This window comes from Panthera onca, chromosome B1, assembly GCF_046562875.1.
Source record: "Panthera onca isolate mPanOnc1 chromosome B1, mPanOnc1 haplotype 2, whole genome shotgun sequence".
NCBI classification, from domain to species: domain Eukaryota; kingdom Metazoa; phylum Chordata; class Mammalia; order Carnivora; family Felidae; genus Panthera; species Panthera onca.
The window spans coordinates 182,347,619-182,369,893 of NC_138342.1; positions in this window are offsets into that span (position 1 = coordinate 182,347,619).

Below are 22,275 nucleotides of genomic sequence, written 5' to 3' on the forward strand. Positions count from 1 at the left end.
TTTATACCCTTTCAATGACAGAGGTCTTGTCTAAGGTAATTTGTTAAGAGAAGTACCAGTCAGTTGAAGCTTACTAAATCTGTTTTTTAATGTAATGTTTATAGCTTGAGGAAACAATTGACAGCAAAACTGAATTTATTTTTTTTTAATTTTTTTTAACGTTTATTTATTTTTGAGACAGAGAGAGACAGAGCATGAACAGGGGAGGGGCAGAAAGAGAGGGAGACACAGAATCGGAACCAGGCTCCAGGCTCTGAGCCGTCAGCCCAGAGCCCGACTCGGGGCTCGAACTCACGGACTGTGAGATCGTGACCTGGGCTGAAGTCGGACGCTCAACCGACTGAGCCACCCAGACGCCCCAGCAAAACTGAATTTAAAAAATGTACTTTGGAAATATTGAATGATATGCAATTTGATTTAGGGAAAAAATGTAATGGCAAACCACTGAAATTATATTGCAAAAAAACCAACCTATTTCTTTAGACTGTATTACCATCCAGAGTTGGCCAACAGTGAGCACATTAACTTTGGTCCTAATTTCTTTTGCAACATTTAATATTGTTTGCTACTCAGGAACAATATGTGATTTAAATAAAAAAGAAATAGCTGTTCCACTATCAGTGTTGTAAAAGATGAAATCTATCCTTTCTCCGGATCTGATCATGTTAAATTTAAGATTCCCATTCATTCACTTTCAAAAACATTGACTGTCGACTGTACTCTGTAGCATGGGTCAGCAAACAATGCCCTGCCACTAGTGTTTGTAAATCAAGTTTTATTGGAACATAGTCACACCCATTTATTTACTTATTGTCTATGGTTATTTTCACACTAGAATATCAGAGCAAAGTTTGACAGAGACCTTATGATGGCCAAGTCTAAAATATTTATCATCTGGCCCTATACAAAAAAACAGTTACCTACCCTTGCTCTATAGGAACATGAAAATTGATGATGAAAAAGGTAAACATAGTTCCTGCCCTTATTAGAGTAGAAGCAGATACTAAATAATCATAAGAAGACTACAAAAAGAACCATGTAGGAAAATTTGAGTATAAATTCTTAATTACGTAGGCTTTTAGAATCTAAGTTTATGGACAAATGAAAATGTATGCATAGTACAAAATGTATGAACACATGTTTTGTAAAAAAATGTAGGCTATTCAGACATATTAATAGATTGAAGAAAAATAATGCTAATTATTGCTAATTACTAATTTAATGCTTCTATCATGGATTATATGATAAAGGGGAGGAGGAGAAGGGGATGACCATCTTAAATGTTCTCTTAATTATTGTATCCATAGAATCATTTTCAAAATAGACACTTAATAAATACGTGAATGACTGAAACTTCATTTTGTTTTAGATTTCTACGGGTATATATTCACACAGTTATAGCTTTTGTAAAAAAATTCTTTTGATGTTTGTTTATTTTTGACAGAGAGATAGAGCAAGAGCAGGGGAGGGGCAGAGAGAGAGAGAGGGAGATCCAGAATCCGAAGCAGGCTCCAGGCTCTGAGTTGTCAGCACAAAGCCCGATGTGGGGCTCGAACCCACGAGCCGTGAGATCATGACCTGAGCCGAAGTTGGACATTCAACCTACTGAGCCATCCAGGTGCCCCTACATAGTTAATAGCTTTTGGAATTGTTCAAAGAAGTTATTTATATGTTCCAAATCTTTCTTACAAAGATTTCTTACATGGTTAATAATGAAACATAAATACAAGTGATATAATAGATCTAGAAAATCAAAGCAGAGGTAAACGATACAAACCACGGTCATTTTATTCCATATAATTTTATATTCAATGCGGAGCTTGCTCTAAGTTATTACAAAACGGATAACCTGATTTGTTATATGGTTTTCTACTTGGAAGAGAAGCAGCAAACCAAATGTTTAGGAAAACATAAGACTTCCCTAGAATATTTTTAAAAGTTATTTTTTCCCTGGTGAAAATTAAATAATTTAAAACTTTAATATGTAATTGCTCTTTATTATCTTCCTTTAATATAAAAATGTGAAGTATTTTTGTGCTTGTGTGCATGGTACTTAGAAAAATACTCTACATATTTCATATTACACTTCTCATTTGTCCATAAATAGATGAAAACTTACTTAAATAAGAGTTTATACTTGAAGTTTCCTAGATAGGTCTTATTGCAATCATACTTATTCTTGGGATTGTTTAATATCTGCCTCCTCTCTAATGAGGGCAGTACACACACATATTACATTATATTATATTGTCTTCCCACACTGAAGAAAGTAATTATATATCTGTCAGTGCTGTTAAGATATGGGAAGATTTCTGAAGTAACTAATAAACTATTCTTTAGTAACTTTGTACAAGGTGCTTAGGGTGTTGACATTTTTGTGGATCTAAAAACACAGATCACGGTTGGCCTGTTCCTTCAATGTTCAGACTCTCTAAGATTTCAATGCTTAGATTCTCTAACAAGGGGAATTTTCTGGTGGCTGGGGCTTTGGGAAGATCATTTTCCAGTGAATCTTTTTTTAGTCCAGGGAAGAATTGCTTCTGGGAATCAAATCTCCTATTTTATTAAAACAAGTATCACAAAATTCGACCACTGGTTAGAAGTGAGCATCTATAGATGATTTAAGGCGTCACGCTTCAGGTAAATTCTGTCAGTGAATCCATCATGTTTTCTGATACTTTACCTGTTCTACTTCAAAAAACAGGTGCTGCCACAATTCCTTCAGAGAAACAGTTCTTCAAAATATATAGGCATTTCCTCAGTATATATTAAAGATGCTCAATTTGTAAATTTCTTACTTTATCCTTTAACTGCCTGTTCTTTCCTTTAATGGACCAAGTGCACTGACTTTTCTTAAACCTAAAGGGCATCATCACCCTATCTTTGTATGTGAAATCTATAATTGTGGGATATTTATTTTTCATAGCATTGCTTGTGGCAACTTAAAAAATCAGAAAGAAGCCCTAAATGTTCAGCAATTAGGTATTGCTTAAATTAAGGAATATTAATATGGTATAATGTTATGTGCTTATTAACATTAGTTTATATAACAATAGGATCTAAAGACAGGATATTCAATGATAAAAAAGAGAAACAATTTTGTAAAATTTATGACATGATGCCATTTACGTGTGTGTATAGGTGTAGGAGTGTGTTTGAAAAAAGATGCACTTTTTTTAAAGACCAAAATTAGATTCACCAAAATACCCCAACAGCAGTTACTGCTGGTTGATGGGACTTTGAATAATAATTACCTCATCGTGCTTTTCTATAAATAATAAATAAATTTATTTTCTAACTATAAAAGGATTATGTTTTTTTTAAATTCAAGGAACAAATTGAGTTTGGAATACTTGCTGAGCATGGTTGTCATGTAAGAGAATAAAACAACACCACTTGAGAAAACGTGCCATTTGTTTGCTTGTAGGAGTGGGGAGGAAGGGCTGAACCTTAGGAAGCAGGGATGATGGGAAGGAGGTGGGGAGGGAGTTGGTCAATGTGATCTCGAAAGATCGAGAATGCTACACATCAACTTCCCTACAAATTCTCAAGACTTTAAAGATATCAAATGGGTCAAGTTCTTGGTGAGCTTCCACTTGTGTAGAGACTGGTGAGGAGGGGAAGGTTTTGCATCTGCGCTGCCGTGGAGAGCATAGTGAAAACATGCGAGGCCTCAGGAGCCAAGAGTAAAGAAGACCTACGAGAGCGAGAGCGTAAGGACTAGGCAAAGTGACAGGGGAGACTGGAGGCTCCGCACTTTATAGAATTAGTAATTCAAGGCACTGTCTTCTGAGCTCAGAGTTGGTGATCTCAGCCATCAACTACCCATGTCTGGGAGCTCTTCCAGGAAAAATCAACTCAGAGTACACTTATCTTTTGTTTTGCCAGCTGAAATGCCCCCATCAGCCAAGCATTGACTCCAAAGCATTGAAGCTAAGCAGATGACTCCAAAACAGTTGAGTATTTGGGTTTAAGGGAATAGAGGATAGCCCCGCATTGGCATCTGTTCTGGAAATACTACCTAAAAATCAAAGATATCTGACATCAGACTTACAGCTTTCCAGACATTTTCTCATGAAGGTCAACATTGCACAAGCTTAGGAGAGTGACAAAATTCAGCAAGTTCCCCCTTGAAGAAGCATCATATATTGAGAAATACGTAATTACCTCCTGTAAAAAATTAGTTTTCATTGGTGAAGAAAAGAGGGCTATGGCTGATATATGAGACTTCCGAATGGTCCCTGTCCTACTTCAAGGCAAGACAGAATCCCCTAGAAAACAGATACCTACCATGGTTTCTCCCCCCCCCCCCCCCCCCCAGATCTTTTAGGGCATTTCTCTGTGAGAAACTAAAGATGTTTACATGCAGTGCTGTGCCAGAGCTTGGAGAGAAAGATTCTGGGTTAGGAATATACTAAAATATTACAGGACTGTCAAGCTTCAAAGGCCGAAACAAAAAGATGAGTGGTAGAAAGTTTTTAGAGACTATTCTTAAAAGTAATCGTGTGGTCACAAATTGAGCACCATCCTGAGCTTTTTTGGAACAGAATGCCTGACCATACTCCTACTGCTATCAGTGATACTGAGAAGCACTGGGACTTAGATACTAGGTTCTAACCACACTGTCTTACAGGTAGAATAAAAGATCACTGCATGTTAAAAAAGTTTAAGATTAAATTTTTCTAATAAGCCACATGTAGTCATTATTAGGAAAGCCATCTCAAGAGGCAGAAGGAAAGGAAGCACCAATAACTTTCACTGGGGTAAGACCCAGAATAAAGCTGGGTCTGGATGTGTTGAGTGAATACAGCCTCTGGAAGTTAAAGACACAACAGACAAGCCCACAGGTAGCAGAAACAAGAAGGGGTCCACCTCTAGTCAGACAACTCCCCAGAATAAGCCCCGTGACCTTGTCTGAGATAATGCCTTTATCTCAGTTGCCTTTTGTGTGGAGAATACGGTCAGAAATAGAATCTTTAAGAACCGTGGACACACATATCCTGGCATCCAACAGGCTGCAGCCTGTGCGGGGCAAATTCGAGGAAAGCACAATATTACCAAGGGCTCTGACCACGGGCAGGATGGGGCTCCCTATGGTAGCCCTCCACAGTGATCTCCAGATGGCCAGGTTAGAAACTGGAGGTGGGGTCAGGAAGAGGTGGGCCTTGCTGGCCCCCTTGAGCTGGAGGTTAACAGTCCTGAAACAGTTCCTTCACATGTGAGGGGTTTGGGCTTTGTTTTGTAAACGGAAATTGTGTCCAAAGAACCCTGAAGGGGAACCTTTGTTTGTTAAATCTAAAGGCACGTTTTAGAATCAAAACAGCTGCAGCAGGGAGAGAGGAGCTAGTTGCTTGGTGTGAATGGGGGGGAGCCCCTTATGGGGGCTCTTCCACCCAAAGAGGAAGTTAGTAAGCACCAGGAAAAATTCTGGAAGCCACAGTCTTCTGGGGCCTCAACGAAGAGCCCTGCACAGCCCTAGATTAGGAGGGAAAGAGACGGGCTGGGCCAAGGGTACGGACCTGTTCGTCATCGTGCTTTTCTTTTACTCACCTAAAGTTCAGGCAGAGAATTTATGAAATAAATTTGCTAGGAGCTGTAACTGTTTGGCTCGCGGGGGAATGTAATGAGGGAGAAAATTGAGTTCTCAGAGTTGGTAGGAAAAAGTGACTCTGGGATCAAGCTGCCTTTGTTTGGAAAATGCCTTGATTAGCCCACTGGGGTAAATGAGTCTCTACAGGAAATGGGCCTGACTCGGGGTCAGGACTTTGAAGAGAGGAGAATCTTAAGGAGCAGCAGCAGGAGAAAAGGAATCATCTGTATCAGGTGCCCCTGCTTACCTCTACCCCCAAATCTGTTGTAAGCTACTAAGTTTGCAAAATGCTTGATATGCAAGTGAATGTGTACGTGTGTGTGTGTGTGTGTGTGTGTGTGTGTTGATGAACAGGAAAAAACTTTGTATAAGGGTCAGTGGAAGATAAAACAAAAAGCATGTATGGTGTATTGAAATCCTACCTAGATTTAATGAAGTAAGATTATCCCATATTAATCTGGGTTAAACCCAACCAGCAAGTATATAATCGAATTTAGAAAAATTTTTAACTCTTGTAATTTCCTTCATTGAAAAACTCCAATGGCACTTGCACTCCAGTCTTCCAGTTAAAGGCTCTTGGTTTATCCATTCATTTATTCCTCAAGTATTTGCTGAGCATCTACTAAGGATCAGCATTGCAGTCTGCAAGTGACAAATATTTAATACTTCAGCAGATGGTGAGTTCTGAGACCAAATGGCACTTACTGTCCTGTTTTAGACCTCAGAAATTTTAAATGGAGGGCACTTTAAGGTTCTCACACTTTTTTTTTTTTTTTTTTTTTTAATTTATTTTTGGGACAGAGAGAGACAGAGCATGAACGGGGGAGGGGCAGAGAGAGAGGGAGACACAGAATCGGAAACAGGCTCCAGGCTCCGAGCCATCAGCCCAGAGCCTGACGCGGGGCTCGAACTCACGGACCGCGAGATCGTGACCTGGTTGAAGTCAGACGCTTAACCGACTGCGCCACCCAGGCGCCCCAACACACTTTTGATACTATATCAGTTCTCTGACATCAGCTGTATGAACTGCAGCTTCATTAAATTCTGACACTCACTACAGAGAAACAGTTTTTCCTTTAGAGGCTGCTTCCCCCTCTGGGCGGGAAACTTTGAGTCTCACCCTGTCCTGTCTTTCCCATGAATACCTTATTGGGCCCATGGTGAAGAACCTACAAGAGTCATGATTTCTCTCTTTCTGAGGCTGATCTCCTCGAAGGTATCTGTCTTTCCTTAGATTTCAGGCAATTTGACTGTTCTGCAATCTCAGGTTTCTTTAAGTTTCAAGAAAATTTAGATTTTTATAGTTTATCCATCCATGGCTGATCTTTCACTTTGTAATTTATGAACCGTATTCACACTTTTTTTTTTTTTCATTTGATTCTAACAATGATCCTGTAAAACTAGCAAGGTAGGGCTCTTGGTGCAGAGTTGTTCTCATTAATCTAAGGGTAGTGTTCTTGTAAGTCTATCTCAAAGATCCCAAATGAGTTATGTATGTTATATTCCTCATGTCAGGTTCCCTATGGCCCAGTGTTCCTTAGTAAAACACAAAAGGAATCATTCAAAGGGTTAAAAAAATAGAGAGCCCAGAAAGCACGTATAAGGGGTTTCTTTACAAAGAAAGGATCTTATTTTCCTCCTTGTCCAATAGTAGTAACCATCCCATTTTATTTTATTTTATTTATTTATTTTTTTAACGTTTATTTACTTTTGAGACAGAGAGGGACAGAGGATGAACGGGGGAGGGACAGAGAGAGAGAGGGAGACACAGAATCTGAAACAGGCTCCAGGCTCTGAGCTGTCAGCACAGAGCCCGACACAGGGCTCGAACTCACGAGCCGTGAGATCATGACCTGAGCCAAAGTCGGACGCTTAACCGACTGAGCCACCCAGGCGCTCTTAACCATCCCATTTTAATTTGCATATGCTTTACCCTGTTCAAGCACTAAGTCCAAGGTCCTTAAACTTCAGAATACCTAAGAAATACAGAAGGAATACTAAAAATGCAAATTTTAGGAAACATCTCCAGATTTTCTGATTCATTGGTGGGGAGAGACCAAGTGTGTTAGGAAATAGGTCTTTGAGGAGGTGATATTTGAGATGGACCCTGATAAAAAATTCTACGTACTGACTACATGAAGGAAGTGGAAGAAAAAACATGTTGGTAAAGAAAAAGCATGTTCCGGGACCCTATGGTGGGATAAACGGACAAAAGCTCATTTTGACCAGAAAAGCAGTGAGCAGGGGGAAGAGAATAGCATCAGAGAAGACCAATGAATGAATTAGGTTGCTGTTAGGCATTGTCTTTCAAACAAAATTAATAGCACAGTCTTTACTAATGGAATGTATTATTTAAAATATTTCCCACATAGAAAACTCCAGGCCCAATAGCTTTACTGGTGAATTCTTCCAGACTTATGAGAAAATATTAATAGCCATATTGTAAAAATTCTTCCAGATAACAGGAAAAAATATTAACAATTGCTAATTATTTTATGTGAGACCAGTGTCACCTTAATTCAAGAATTTAGTAGGCTAATATCCAAAATATATAAGTAACTCATACAAGTCAACAGCCAAAAAAACAAAGTTCAATTAAACAATGGGCAGAAGATCTGAATAGACATTTTTTGAAAGTAGACAAACATATGGCAACAGGCATATATAAAAAGATGAAAAATGCTTAATATCACTAATCATCAGGGAAATAGAAATAAAAACCATAATGAGAGATCATCTCACACCTGTGAGGCATATCTGTATCTATGTATTATATATTTCTGTATATAATGGAATATTAGTCATAAAATGAATGATATCTTGCCATTTTCAACAACATGGATAGAGGTGGAGACTCTTATGCTCAGTGAAACATCAGACAGAGAAAGAAAAATACCATATGATTTAACTTAATGTGGATTCCAAAAAAACAAAGCAGGGGTGCCTAGGTGGCTCAGTCAATTAAGTGCCTACTTTGGCTCAGGTCATGATCTCACAACTTGTGAGTTCAAGCCCTGCATGGGACTCTTTGCTGACAGCTCAGAACCTGGAATGTGCTTCAGATTCTGTGTCTCCCTCTCTCTCTGCCCCTACCTCACTCAAACTCTGTCTCTATTTCTCTCAAAAATAAATAAACATTAAAAAAATTAAAGAACAAAACAAATCATGACCAACGGACACACGAGAAGATGCTCAACATCACTGATCATAGAAATACAAACCCAAACTATAATGAGATATCATCTCTCACCTGTCACAATGGCTAAAATCACTAACACAAGAAACAGCAAGTGTTGCGGAGCATGCAGAGAAAGGGGGATACTCTTATACTGTTGGTGAGAATGTAAACTGGTGCAGCCACTCTGGAGAACAGTATAGAGGTTCCTCAAAATGTTAAAAATAAAACTACTCTATGATCCAGTAACTGTACCTCTGGGTATTTGCCCCCAAAATACAAAAACACTAATTCAAAGGGATAAAAAAAGATGTGGGGTGTGTGTGTGTGTGTGTGTGTGTGTGTGTGTGTGTGTGTGTATACACACATGCATGATGGAGATTATTCTGCCACAAAAAAAGAATTACATCTTGCCATCTGCAGTAACATGGATGGAGCTAGAGAGTATAATAATGCTAAGTGATATAATTCAGTCAGAGAAAGACAAATACACTAGGATTTCACTCCAATGTAGCATTTAAGAAACAAAACAAATGAGCAAAGTGAAAAAAAAAAGAGAGAAACCAAGAAACAGACTCTTAAGTATAGGGAACAAACTGATGGTTACCAGGAAGTGAGGTGGGGGTGATTAGTATAAAAGATGATGGGGATTAAGAGTACACTTATGATGAGAACTGAGTGATATACAGAATTGTTGAATCACTATGTTATGCACCTAAAACTAACATAACACTGTATTTTAACAATACCCAAATTAAAGTAAAAAACTTAATAGAAAAATAAAGGACAAAAATATCCAAAGAAAAAAAAAGAATAAACAGAACAAAAAACAGACTCAAATACAGAGAACAGACTAATGGTTGCCAGAAGAGGTGGGGTTGGAAGGTGGGCTAAATGAGTGAAGGGAATCAAGAGGTACGAACTTCTAGTTACAAAATAAATAAGTCATGGGGATGTGATAGACAGCATGGGGAATACAGACAATAATATCATATTAACTTTGTATGGTGACAGAATTATTAGCCTTTATGGTGATCATTTTATAACTTTATAAATGTAAAAATTACTATGTTTATACCTGAAACCAATGTAGTATTGCATGTCAGTTATACTTCAATTTAAAAAAAAAATTAGCAAAGATAACATATTAATTCCTTAACAAAGAGCTAACTGAATCTAACAATATTAAAAGGATAATACATCAGGACCAAGAGAGGTATACTTCAAGTACGCAAGGGCCATGAAAGATGAGAAAATTAATGTCATTAATCAAATTAACACAGTAAGGAAAAATTGAATACCTTGATCAATATAGAAAATACATTTAACAAAATTTACCACCAATTCATGATATAACTTTTAATAAAACTGAAATAGAAAAATATCTTTAATAAAACTATAAAGGTCTTCAGTGGCCAACATAATCAATGGTACAACATTAAAAATTTCCCACTGAGATCAGAAATGAGACAAGAATGCCCAGTATCACCACTTCTATTTGACATTTTTTTGGAGATCTTAGGGTGAAATGGCAAGAAAATGAAATCATCGGCATTAGAAGAAATTCATCTGTAACACAGATGGTGTGATACAGTACTTGAAAAGTCCAAAAGAATATACAGACACAATATTAGAATAAATGAATTTAGCAAGGTTATAGGGTGTAAGTCAATACATAAAAAAGCAATTGTATTTCTATATGCTGGTCACAAAGAGAAAAGGAAACTATAAAATGAAACTGTTAATGATAACATTTTTAAAAATCAAATATTTGGGAATAAATCCAGGAGAGAATGTGCAAGATATTTTTACTTCACGTTGCAAAACACTATTGAGAAAAATTAAAGTAGCATAAATAAATGGTTATACCATGTTTCTATAGTGGGAGATTCAATATTACTTCTCCAAAGAGTACTCAATAGATTCAATGCACTCCCACCAAAAATTCCAGCTTTTTTTTTCCCCCTAAATAAATTGATAGATTGAATTCTAGAATTTATATAGAAATGCAAAGGACCAAAAATAGCCCTTCAATCTTGAAGAAACATTAACAACTGGAATACTTACAGTACCAAGTAACAAGAATCAAACCTATTATAAAGCATGATGATTAAGACAACGGAGTATCACATCAAAGACAGATAACCCAACTAATGAAAACAAACAGACCCAGACATATAGGGTGATCTAATTTATGACAAAGGTAACATTTCAGTGCAGTGGGGAGGTCTGTCTTTTCAATAAATGCTTCTAAATAATTCCATATCCATATTCAGAATTTATCTTGACCCTTACCTCACACCAAACATAAAAGTCAATTCTAGATAATTTGTACATCCAAACACAATAGGTAAAACAACAAAATATCCAGAGGAAACAAATCGTGATTTTGGAGTAGGACAGTATTTCTTTTAAAGGACACATACCATAAAAAGAAAAAAAAAATGATACATTGGACTATATTAAAAAAAATCGGGGTGCCTGGGTGGCTCAGTCAGTTAAGCATCTGAGTTCAGCTCAGGTCACAATCTCACGGTCCGTGAGTTTGAGCCCCACATCAGGCTCTGTGCTGACAGCTCAGAGCCTAGAGCCTAGAGCCTAGAGCCTGGAGCCTGGAGCCTGGTTTGGATTCTGTGTATCCCTCTCTCTGCCCCTTCCCTGATCATGCTGTGTCTCTCTCGGTCTCAAAAATGAAATAAACATTGAAAGAAAGAAGAAAGAAAGAAAGAAAGGGAGAAAGAAAGAAAGGGAGAAAGAAAGAAAGAAAGGGAGAAAGAGAAAGAAGAAATTCTTTCTAAAAAGTTGCCATTAAGAGATTAAAAAGGCAATGGACAAAGTGCAGACATTATCAATAAATATGTCTGACAAAGAAAGAATTAAAATTCATAGAATATAAAGAAATCTTCTAAATCAATAGATAAAGCCAGTTAAACCAATAGAAAATGGAAAGCTCACAAGAGAAGATACTCAAATGTCCAATAAACGTATGAAAATGTGCTCAACTTCATTTGTTTTCTTATTTAAACAATAAGATTCAACTACTCATCTTTAAGAATGGTTAAAAAAAATAACATAGAATGCCTGGGTGGCTTAGTTGGTTAAGGGTCTGACTTAGGCTCAGGTCATGATCTCATAGTTCATGGGTTCAGGCCCTGCATCAGGCTTCGTGCTGATGGCTCAGAGCCTGCAGCGTGCTTCGGATTCTGTGTATCCCTTTCTCCCTGGCCCTCCTCTGTTCATGCTCGGTCTATCTCTCAAATATAAATAAAAATGTTTAAAAAAATGAAAATAAAAATAAACATTAAAAAATTTATTTAAACAAATAACATAAAGTGCTGAAAAACACTTGAAGCAACACACTCATTTATATGCTGTTGTTAGTGTAAATTAGTACAAACCTTCGGTAAGCTGTTTGGAAGTGTATAGTAAAATTAAATAAATGCATTATATGTAGTTCACTTATAGGTACCTATGTAATAGCAAGGTATACATGTGTTCATAAAAAGTTATCAACACAAAGGTTGAATTCAGCACTACTGTGTGATATCTTTCAATTAGAAACTAACCACATTGCTCAAAATATAAATGGGCATTGACGGGTAGATAAGTATGTATTACATGCGCACAATGAAATACTCTCCAAGAACCACACACAACATGGATTAACTTTACAATCATAATTTCCAGTGAAATAAACTTTCAATCAAAAATATATTCCCACAAACTGTAAATTACTCTTAAATACAGAGAACAAACTGAGGGTTGCTGGGGGTGGGGGGGCAGGTGGAGGGATGGGTTAAGCGCATGATGGGCATGAAGGAGGGCACTTGTTGGGATGAGCACTGGGTGTTATATGGAAGTGATGGATCACTAAATTCTATTCCTAAAATCATTATTACACCACATGTTAACTAACTTGGATTTAAATTTTTAAAAAAAGACAAATAATGAAGAATATATTTCCTATGAATCCATTCACATAAAGCACAAAAACAGACAAAAATACGATGGTGGATATCACAGAAGTGTCTACTCTTGAGGGCAGACTAGTGACTGGAAGAGAGAACAAGGCAAGCGTGTGCGTGCCAGCGATATTCTGGTTCTTGACTGGGGAACGGTTACATGGGAGTTTTCAGTGTGTGAAATTTTATTAAGTGGCACATTTATGATGTGTGGGCTTTTGTACATGTACATTATTTTTTAATAAAGTTTTAGAAAAGCATAAAGCTCACTCTAGCTGTTCAGGAAGAGTGTATTTTTGAAGAACGAGAGCACAATCAGAAAGACAAGTTAGGAGACTATAGTCCTAGCAAAAGATGATTGAAGAAAAGATGATTTTCTAACCCAGTTAGAAAAAATTATAGAATATTTTCTAATGGTCATATCAGGGAGCATGAAATTGAGTTAGCTAAAGAAATACAGTAAGCAGTTTTGAGGGCTAGAAATTCTGCATTTATGATGATATCCATGCATCTCGTATAGTTTTCTCTAGCACTATTTAGCTACCCAGCTACCAGCAACAAAAATGTGTACAGTTGGTCTTGCACAATTTATACTGGGGGTGTAAAGACCAGTGTGAATAAAAGTCTAAATATCAGGGGACTTTAGAGTATTGGCAAGAAAGGATCATATTTGTCAATAAAGATTTGATTCTCAGGTAATGACAGATGTTACAATTCCATCAGAAACTCTGTTGGCTGTTCACCTCCAACTTGGAAGCTTGCCACCAGATACATGAGTGATCAGTTGTTTGAAAAAAAAAAAAAAGTTATTCGCAATGGTCCCAAACGTTGGAATTATTCTACATTCTGCTTTTTCTCTAACATCTCATTTTTAATCCATTATCTTAGATTGGTATCTTGAAATTCCCCTTAGTAGTTGTTCTTAAAGGAAAAATATGATTGCAAAATAGCTGTGTCTTAAAACCTAGGATTTTAACACTAGACAATATGACCTCTTTTCTAAAAGCTGAGTTTATGACTTGCATTTTCTGGGCTCAATATGTGGTAAGGTTATGTTTTAGATCATAAAGAAAACAGAGTATAGCTCTCAAGCACTGCAGTGAAAGAGCTTTATGCTAGATTTCTACTTTGGGCTTTTAAAACTAATGAAATAGAAATAATTCTATGGAAACACTTCATTCAGAAACCACATGATAGAGACAGAAACTTTCTCATATGCAAAATAATCTAGATAGCATGAATTTCTATATCCCTGTCCTTGTATGAAAGCTATCCTTCTGAGTTTCGGTTATGTTGAAAATGTCCATTAAATCAAATAATCTTCCTGGTACACTTACTCTGCTCAGAGGACTTGGGCAGATATTTAGAAAAATCCAATAATCAATTGTATAAGGTCTCAATTTTCAAGTAGCCTGTGTGTGTAAATTATTTATGACATAGAGATGTGATAAAAGCTTAGAGGTTTTCAGACATATGTTCTACCATGATTCTAGGATAAACACTATGAGGTTAATTGTAAACAGTACAGTGTGCATTTATTAGGTGGGGCAGGAGGAGATGAAAGGTCCACTACAGGATGAAATGGCCAATAGCTGCCAATTCCCATCCCCACACATGACCATGCACATATCAAAGAAGCAAGAGAACCTTTCATTTATCCCAGACCCTAATATTTACACTGCAAGAAACTACTCATCTGCCAGATGGTGATCGGTCCCTAATTTAAGTTCAGGAAGTAATAGTCTGGGTAGAAAGGAATGGGTGCCAGACAGAACCCCTCGGCAGCTCCCCACATTGCGCCCTTGATGGGTTATTTATTGTTCCAGAAATATTTGGAGGCAGAAGAGCATTGGCAACTGTTTGGTGCTGCCTGGAGTCACTGGGGTAGCATCAAGGGCATGCTGGCTAACGAGTGGATTATAAGAGTTTTATATTGTGTTAATGGGCTGAACACCATGGATTCTTCCTCATCTACCGCATCTAGATAAATAAACCCAGGACAGTTCTTTGAAAAGAGCCGTGCCTAGAACGGAGGTATGAACAGATTCCTTGAAAGACAAGATTGGCTGTTGGGAGGCAAAGTGTGATGGAGAGTTGATAGAACTATATTGAATATCTGCAACTCTCTGCCCTACAGCAAATGCCACTCCCATCTCTAACTAGGCAGAAAGGGCGGACGCCAAGAGCTGGGTTTTCACCTCACGTCATTTTCTCCTGCCCTCTTCCAACAACACATCATGAGCTTCTTCCCAGCAAACATTAGTTCAAGGGACTAAATACCTACATACCTTGGAAACAGAAGCACCATAAAAGACAGACCCCCCCCCCCAAACCAAACAATGATTTAACTTACTTTTTAAAAAAATATTTATTTAAATAAGTAACGTAAATTTTTTGTTTAACTATAATTTAAGTTAAATAAATAATTTACGTTACTTATTTAAGGACGTCTGGACACAGGGATGACACCCAGAACCCTGTTCCAGCACCATGGCTGATGTTTGTCCTGATTCCTCGAAGCCCATATAAATGTAAGTGGACATTTATATGAAAAGCAAACATATACAAAAATAAGGTGCGGTAGCTTTTCTAACAGTCTTAAGGGAGACTGGGGGTGTGGAAAGGTCAAAGAACATAGAAGAAAATTATATACAGATAGAAGTGATATTCCATCAAGAAAAAAACTGATCATCAACCTTGGTGCCACGAAAATATAGCCTTAAAATATAAAAAGCAACCTCTGAGAGAATTCCAGAGGGAAACAAATCGAAACGTATTTTGAGATTTCTAACTTATTTTTTTTCAGAAACTGGTAACTCTTTTTAATTGTTTACATTTCCAGCGTTTCTATTCAAATACCGACAAATAGAAAGCTATGCACACAAATTCTTACTTCCCTCACAGTCTTACGTGAAAGTCACATAGTCTACAGTTTCTTCCCCGTGAATTTTCACTCAGCAATACACACCTGTCAGTAGACAACTGTCAGTATATAGATCTTTTTCACAACTTTTTTCAAGATTTTGATCTATTAGGGGACAGGGGAAGATGGCCACAGGAAGACATAAAATTAGATATTTTGTGTGTATATCTTAAAAATATTTTGACTTTGTAGATACCAATTCAAAAGTAAATATTTTTTTTTCCAATTCAAATAAAGTCTGAGGCTGTTCAAGTCAGCCACCTGACATGTAATGGGGGATAGATTCTGGATTTGATGTTCTCTACCACAAGAGGGTTAGCTCACGAAGGCTCTGAGACCCAGGGTCTGGGAGGACCTACTTGGGAGCATCAATGCAGCAGGGGGACGTTGGTTCAACACTGTAGATGTGCAAAGAGGTCTGAGACTTACATCAGCTTTGAGGGTGAGGCCAACGGGTAGGCCAGCTCCAGGGCAGGACCCAAAAGTTACCTGTCAAGGATTTGCTGAGAGTTGAGAGCCCACTTAATGTTAGGGCTTCAAAGATCAGACCAGAGGGAAATGAGTCGCATGCATCAAAATTCTGAGAAACTGGTACATCAGGCAATTTCTAATAGACATGTATAGGAATTCGGGGCAGGTGAGGATGTTCCAAACCTGGCTTTGCCAGAGCTTTAATTTGGTACCATTAAGGACCAAACCACCTCAGTTTGTCTGGGGGGTTCAAGATAAATAAAAAGATCATGAAAAGACGAGTTTATCTATAAATCATGCAACCAGATCTTAAGGAAAAAGGTACATTTTTTAAAATTTTTATTTATTTTTGAGGGGGGGGGAGGAGCAGAGAGAGAAGGAGACACAGAATCCGAAGCAGGTTCCAGGTTCCAAGCTGTCAGCACAGAGCCCAACGCAGGGCTTGAACCCACGAACCATGAGATCACGACCTGAGCCAAAGTCAGATGTTCAGCCAAGTGGGAGCCACCCTGGCACCCCCCATTTTTTTTCGTTCTAAAAGTAATGGGTAAGTTAAAAAGTGCTTTCACATTCATCATCTCATGTGAAACTCAAGATAACCTCCAGAACTCCCATTTCTGTTACCACCTCTTAGATACCAAAACTGATACTCAATGAAATGAAATGGCATGTTCAAGTTCACATGACTAGAGATCATGCAAAGAGCAAACACAATTCTCATGTCTGCTCATTGCCTCAGTCATTAATGGATCCATTTATGACTAATTTTGTGTACTAAGTCAGGCACTCACCAACAAGAAGCAGTGTTTCCCCTTGAGCGGCTCCCCATGTTCTATCTGCTAATGCTGTATCCAAATGGAATTTTCTTCTCCATGTCTTTCACTGTGCAACTGTCAAGAAGAAATGTGCAATGAGAACATGAAATTCAACTCCAGAGGGTTTCAAGACCTCAACGGGAGGGCAGCAAGCCCATTTACTCAGGGTCTAATTACCTACTTTATGGTTTGATAAGATTCCCTTACCTATGCCACTAATGTGCTCTTTAGGACCATTGCACTGCATACTTGGAGCAGCATCACGAAGAGGAGAGGGAAATAAAAATGATAGAATTCCAGGGGCGCCTGGGTGGCGCAGTCGGTTAAGCGTCCGACTTCAGCCAGGTCACGATCTCACGGTCCGTGAGTTCGAGCCCCGCGTCAGGATCTGGGCTGATGGCTCGGAGCCTCGAGCCTGTTTCCGATTCTGTGTCTCCCTCTCTCTCTGCCCCTCCCCCGTTCATGCTCTGTCTCTCTCTGTCCCAAAAATAAATAAAAAACGTTGAAAAAAAAATTTTTTTAAAAAATGATAGAATTCCAGCCCATCTTTTTTTTTTTTTTTTTTTTTTTTTTTTGCTAGCTGGCCATGAATGACAATGGTGAAGCAGTAGTTGGGACTATTGACAATACGAGGTATTTGGATTATTTGAGGATATAAATTATTCAGCCTAACCCTCTAGTCCCTCCCTTCACTGGCACAAATACTGAAGTGGGATCTTTTTCACATGCACATGACAGTCTGCCTGGGAACTTGTCTTTTTCTATTCTTTTATGTTAAAATCATAAAGGCTTTATCAAATATATGAACTGTTTCCATGTCGCAATTATTATTTGTTTGCTTTAAGTTAATGGGGCAGTGAGTGGTAGAGCAAGCACTTTAAATGGACTTAATTTATAGATGTGCATATATTAAGGGAAAGTACCTTTGCCTTTTTCTTCTTCTCTTTTTCATACCAGGTTATTTCTCTCATCATCACTCTAATCTTTCAGAAAATTCTAAAAAAATACCCAGCTTAGAAAAAGGTCACCAGTACTCTTGTGACGGTCATAGATACAAGTTGTCTGGCTGTTTTTCAAAAATGTTTATTTCAGGATCAGGTAAATTGATGTTTTATCTTCACCTCTAGGTGAGGACAGCTGTCTGATTTTCACTTTTGATTCCAATAAAAGTAGGTCAATGTTGACAAAGGCTTAACTAGCGTATCCCTTTGACTACAGGACAATTTGCAATGAAATTTCATAGAATCCATCTCATATTTATTGGCTAAGTGTCGCCTACCCTGATCTTTTCTTTTTTTTATATAGGTGTCTACGACTTTCTGGTTACCATACTTCATGAATCAGCACATCTCCAAAGTTTAGTTTTTATTAGTGATGCGTAGTTCACTCAGGTAGTTGGAAACGTATTTTCTAACTGTGCAATTCTCCCATCCTGTCTACTTTCCCGTGCCTCTCTTCCTTTCTTCTCTCCTCCTTCAGGTCCTCCCTTCTCTATCTCTTTTATCTTTCCCAAACTTCCATTAACCTTTCTCTGGGATTATTTTTTCCTCTAATTCGTTGATAAGTTTCTATGATTTGTCAGTCATTCTGCTTGGTCCTGGTGATACAAGCACAGCTTCTGTCCTTGAGGAGATAAAACTAAGATAGTGGTGGTATGGTAAGGTAACAAGAGAATAGGCACAAAGTGCCGCAGGAAATCCCAGAGAAAGAAAGGGGCATTTCCTTGGGGCAGGGGGCAGGGGGCAGGGCAAAGGGTAGAATGGGAAGACTGGGCAAGTTTTCAATACTTAATTTTTTAGCAGTCTACCAGAGAAAGGAAGAAGACATTTTAAGCAGAGGAAAAATTCACAGGAGTACAAACTTAGGGAAATGCTCAGCGTACCGGTAGCTTCGTGCGTAGCCGGGACAACCTCATTCCAGATAGCAAGTGGCATCGTTCGGGCAGGGGAAACATTAGGTGTAGAAACAGACTTTATAGGGCCACTCATTCCATGGTAGGCATTGTGGATTTTGTAGGCAACGTGCTCCCTTAAGGATTTTTGAGATAGTAAATGGGGTGATTTATTCTACTTAAAAAATCTTTTCTCACATCAGTGGATTAGAGACTCTTGAAGGAAATGTGTAAACGAACCAAAACTCCCTGGTCTATGATCCTTTGCCAGATAATTTCTAAGCCAATAGCCTGAAACTGTGAGCCCAGGGGCACCTCCCACCCGGGGAGTGGTGACCAATTCACTGGACCTTTACTAGTCAAGCTGTAGTGTCACTGCTGTTCGAAGGATGCATGGCCTGTACGGTCACCCCCTTTACCAAGCAGTTTCTCAAAGCTCAAGTGCACTCCATTTAACATGCATTCTGAGTACACCCAATTTGTGTTATCAAAATGTAACATGGTGGGGGCAAAAAGCGGTCCACAATACTATCAGGATAAAGGTGTCCATCAATGAGTGCGTTCTCCATTCACCCACCTAATGGCAGCACCCTGCTTTTGGAGAAAGATTTCAGTTATTTTGTTGTGATTGTGAACCCTTTTCAAGTGGATGTCGTGGCAGCTCAGAATATTTGCCACTGAGTTTTAATCGATGCCATGAGAAAATTGCACAACGTTTCACGTAAAATTGTGGTCATCTTCCTTGACAGCTTTAGCAGAAAAGGTGGAAAATAGCATAAAATTGAAAAAAAACACAACAAAGAAACAAAGCTAAAATGGTTTACACTTACTGATAACCTTAATCTTCAACCTTGCTATTTTATCATTTATTTAATATAATCTATAGTTTTAGCTAATAGCTTAAATTTCACTTTGCATTTTCCTCCTTGTATTAAGACTGCTTGGCATGCCCGAAGTGAGCACTTACTCGCTCCTGATTATCTGGCATCTGGGCAATTAGATACTCTGTTCTACAGCTCTAAATGGTGATGAATGCTTATGAAAGGCTGCCATCCGGCTGCCTGGCTAGTTGGGCTGGTGGAGCATGAGACTCTTGATCTCAGAGTTCTAAGTTTGAGCCCCACTGTGGGAGTAGACATTATTTAAAATCTATAAAAAATAATAAATAAAAAATAAAGATGGGGGCACCTGCGTGGCTCAGTTGGTAAAGCATCTGACTCCTGATTTCGGCTCACATGATGATCTCACGGTGCCTGAGACTAAGCCCCTCACCTTTGCACTCTGTGCTGATAGTACAGAGCCTATTTGGGATTCTCTTTCTTTCCCTCTCTCTGCTCCTCGGGTGAGTTTTGCTCTCTCTCCAAAATAAATAAATAAACATTAAAAAAATAAATACTGCCATTTCATGCACATATTTTGTGATTATTCTATCTCTAATTGCAAACATTTCCAAGATTTTATCACACACATTCCAAGGTTCCTTTTTAAGTCACCACAGAAGTGTGATTTCTAATAACTGATAAGAGCTACTAGCTTCAAAACTTAGACACAAAAAATATTTTTAAACTTACAGAAAAGTTTTCACTATTATTTATTAGAGAGTTCTAGAAAACAATGCAAAAGTGTCAGAGCTTTGATCTTTGTAATAAAACTGTTCTGTCTGTAATTAGAATGGTGCTGGTTTAATCCACTTATTTGCCTCAAATATGACCTTGAATTACCTCTTATCTTCTTGCGCCATTACTTGTGTTGTAGGTTTTCTCGAGAGTAAACGGAAAACGACCAAAAAGCATGGTTCCCCAAACCTCAAACCTCATGCATTTCTATATTAAAAAACTTCCATCATGATTAAATGTTTTGATAAGAAATTTGCTTCTACTATTTTAGCACATTTAATACATGACTCAGGAAAGCAGATTTGCTTATAAACTTGGCAGTTTATCTATTTCCTTTCTTTCTCTTGTAGTTAATGTTGTCCTTTGCTCTAAGACTTTCCGCCTTTGTGGAAAGACTGCTTCCCCCAAAAATGGGAAAGTAGAGTGAGAGATAAATTATATTTTCCAGTACATAAATGGTAACCATCTACTCCAGTGAGGTACCAATAACATAGACCTTAATTAATCTCTACAATACGATATAGGAAAATAGGCAGAAACATAGGCAAGCAAGAGAAGACTTGAATGATATTACTGTAAATGGGGAAGGGCCTAGAAAGAGAGAAATCATGAACTCTAACAAGAAATTTGAGAAAATTCCAGGTTGATTTTTAAAGGAAAGGAAGTAAGTAGAAACAAAGGAAATTTAAAAGTGAACTTTGATTCTATAGAGAGTAGAGACAAAGGGTTCTTTCTAATGGAACCAGTCACAGGAAGAAAAAAATTACCTCCGTAACCCTAAAACTAAAAAATCTAGACGTTATAAATTATAAATAAGGCCTTCTATATCAGTTAGGGATACTAGAGAAATGTGAAAACCTTCTATATCAGTTAGGGATACTAGAGAAATGTGAAAAAATGTGAAAACTAGAGAAATGTGAAATAGAAATAAATATATTAAAAAGGAGCTCATGACTCGTAAAAAATCTGAAAAAGAAATTCTAAATCATGGCAATATTTTGAAATTATGAGTTAAAGAAAGATTTTCCAACTAATAGAATGAGGCAAGTGATTCAATAGTGTTCAACCCAGTCAGGCAAATTTCCATTCTTTCAGTGGCCACTTTAAATTTTTTTAACATTTATTTATTTTTGAGACAGAGCATGAACGGGGCAGAGTCAGAGAGAGGAAGACACAGAATCTGAAACGGTCTCCAGGCTCCGAGCTGTCAGCACAGAGCCTGACGCGGGCCTCAAACTCACAGACCGCGAGATCATGACCTGAGCTGAAGTCGGACGCTTAACCGACTGAGTCACCCAGGTGCCCCTTCAGTGGCCGCTTTAAAGAAAACGACAGGATTCTCAAACTTCATAAAATTTGCAGAATGGGAGCTGTTACTCTCAATCTTATTCCCAACGAAAACTTCCAAGATTTAAGAAACTGTCATCAAATATACCCAATTCTTACCCACAATCACATCCTCATATAACTTGATACTGTGTTAAAAGTTGAATTCCAGAACTGATTCACGCTCCTGTTTCCTGTGGACCCCACCATTATTGTTTGCATCTGGAGCAGCAGCCAACATTATTATTAAATGATTTAGATATCAGGAGAGTGTGGAGGTGATAGATGCCTTAAGGAGATTTTATTCAACCTGTGAACTTTGAAATCTTTCCCAAGTAATGGGGCCGTATTGTTTAGATTGTCCTTAGAGGGTCTCATATAGAACCTGTTTAGCCCTAGGCAGTCAGGTGTGGGGGTGGGAGGCTCAGCTGATATTAATCCTCCCTTAGCAGAGACACAAACATGACTGAGACCTGGATGCAGGGGTAGCTCACAAGGGACTCTTC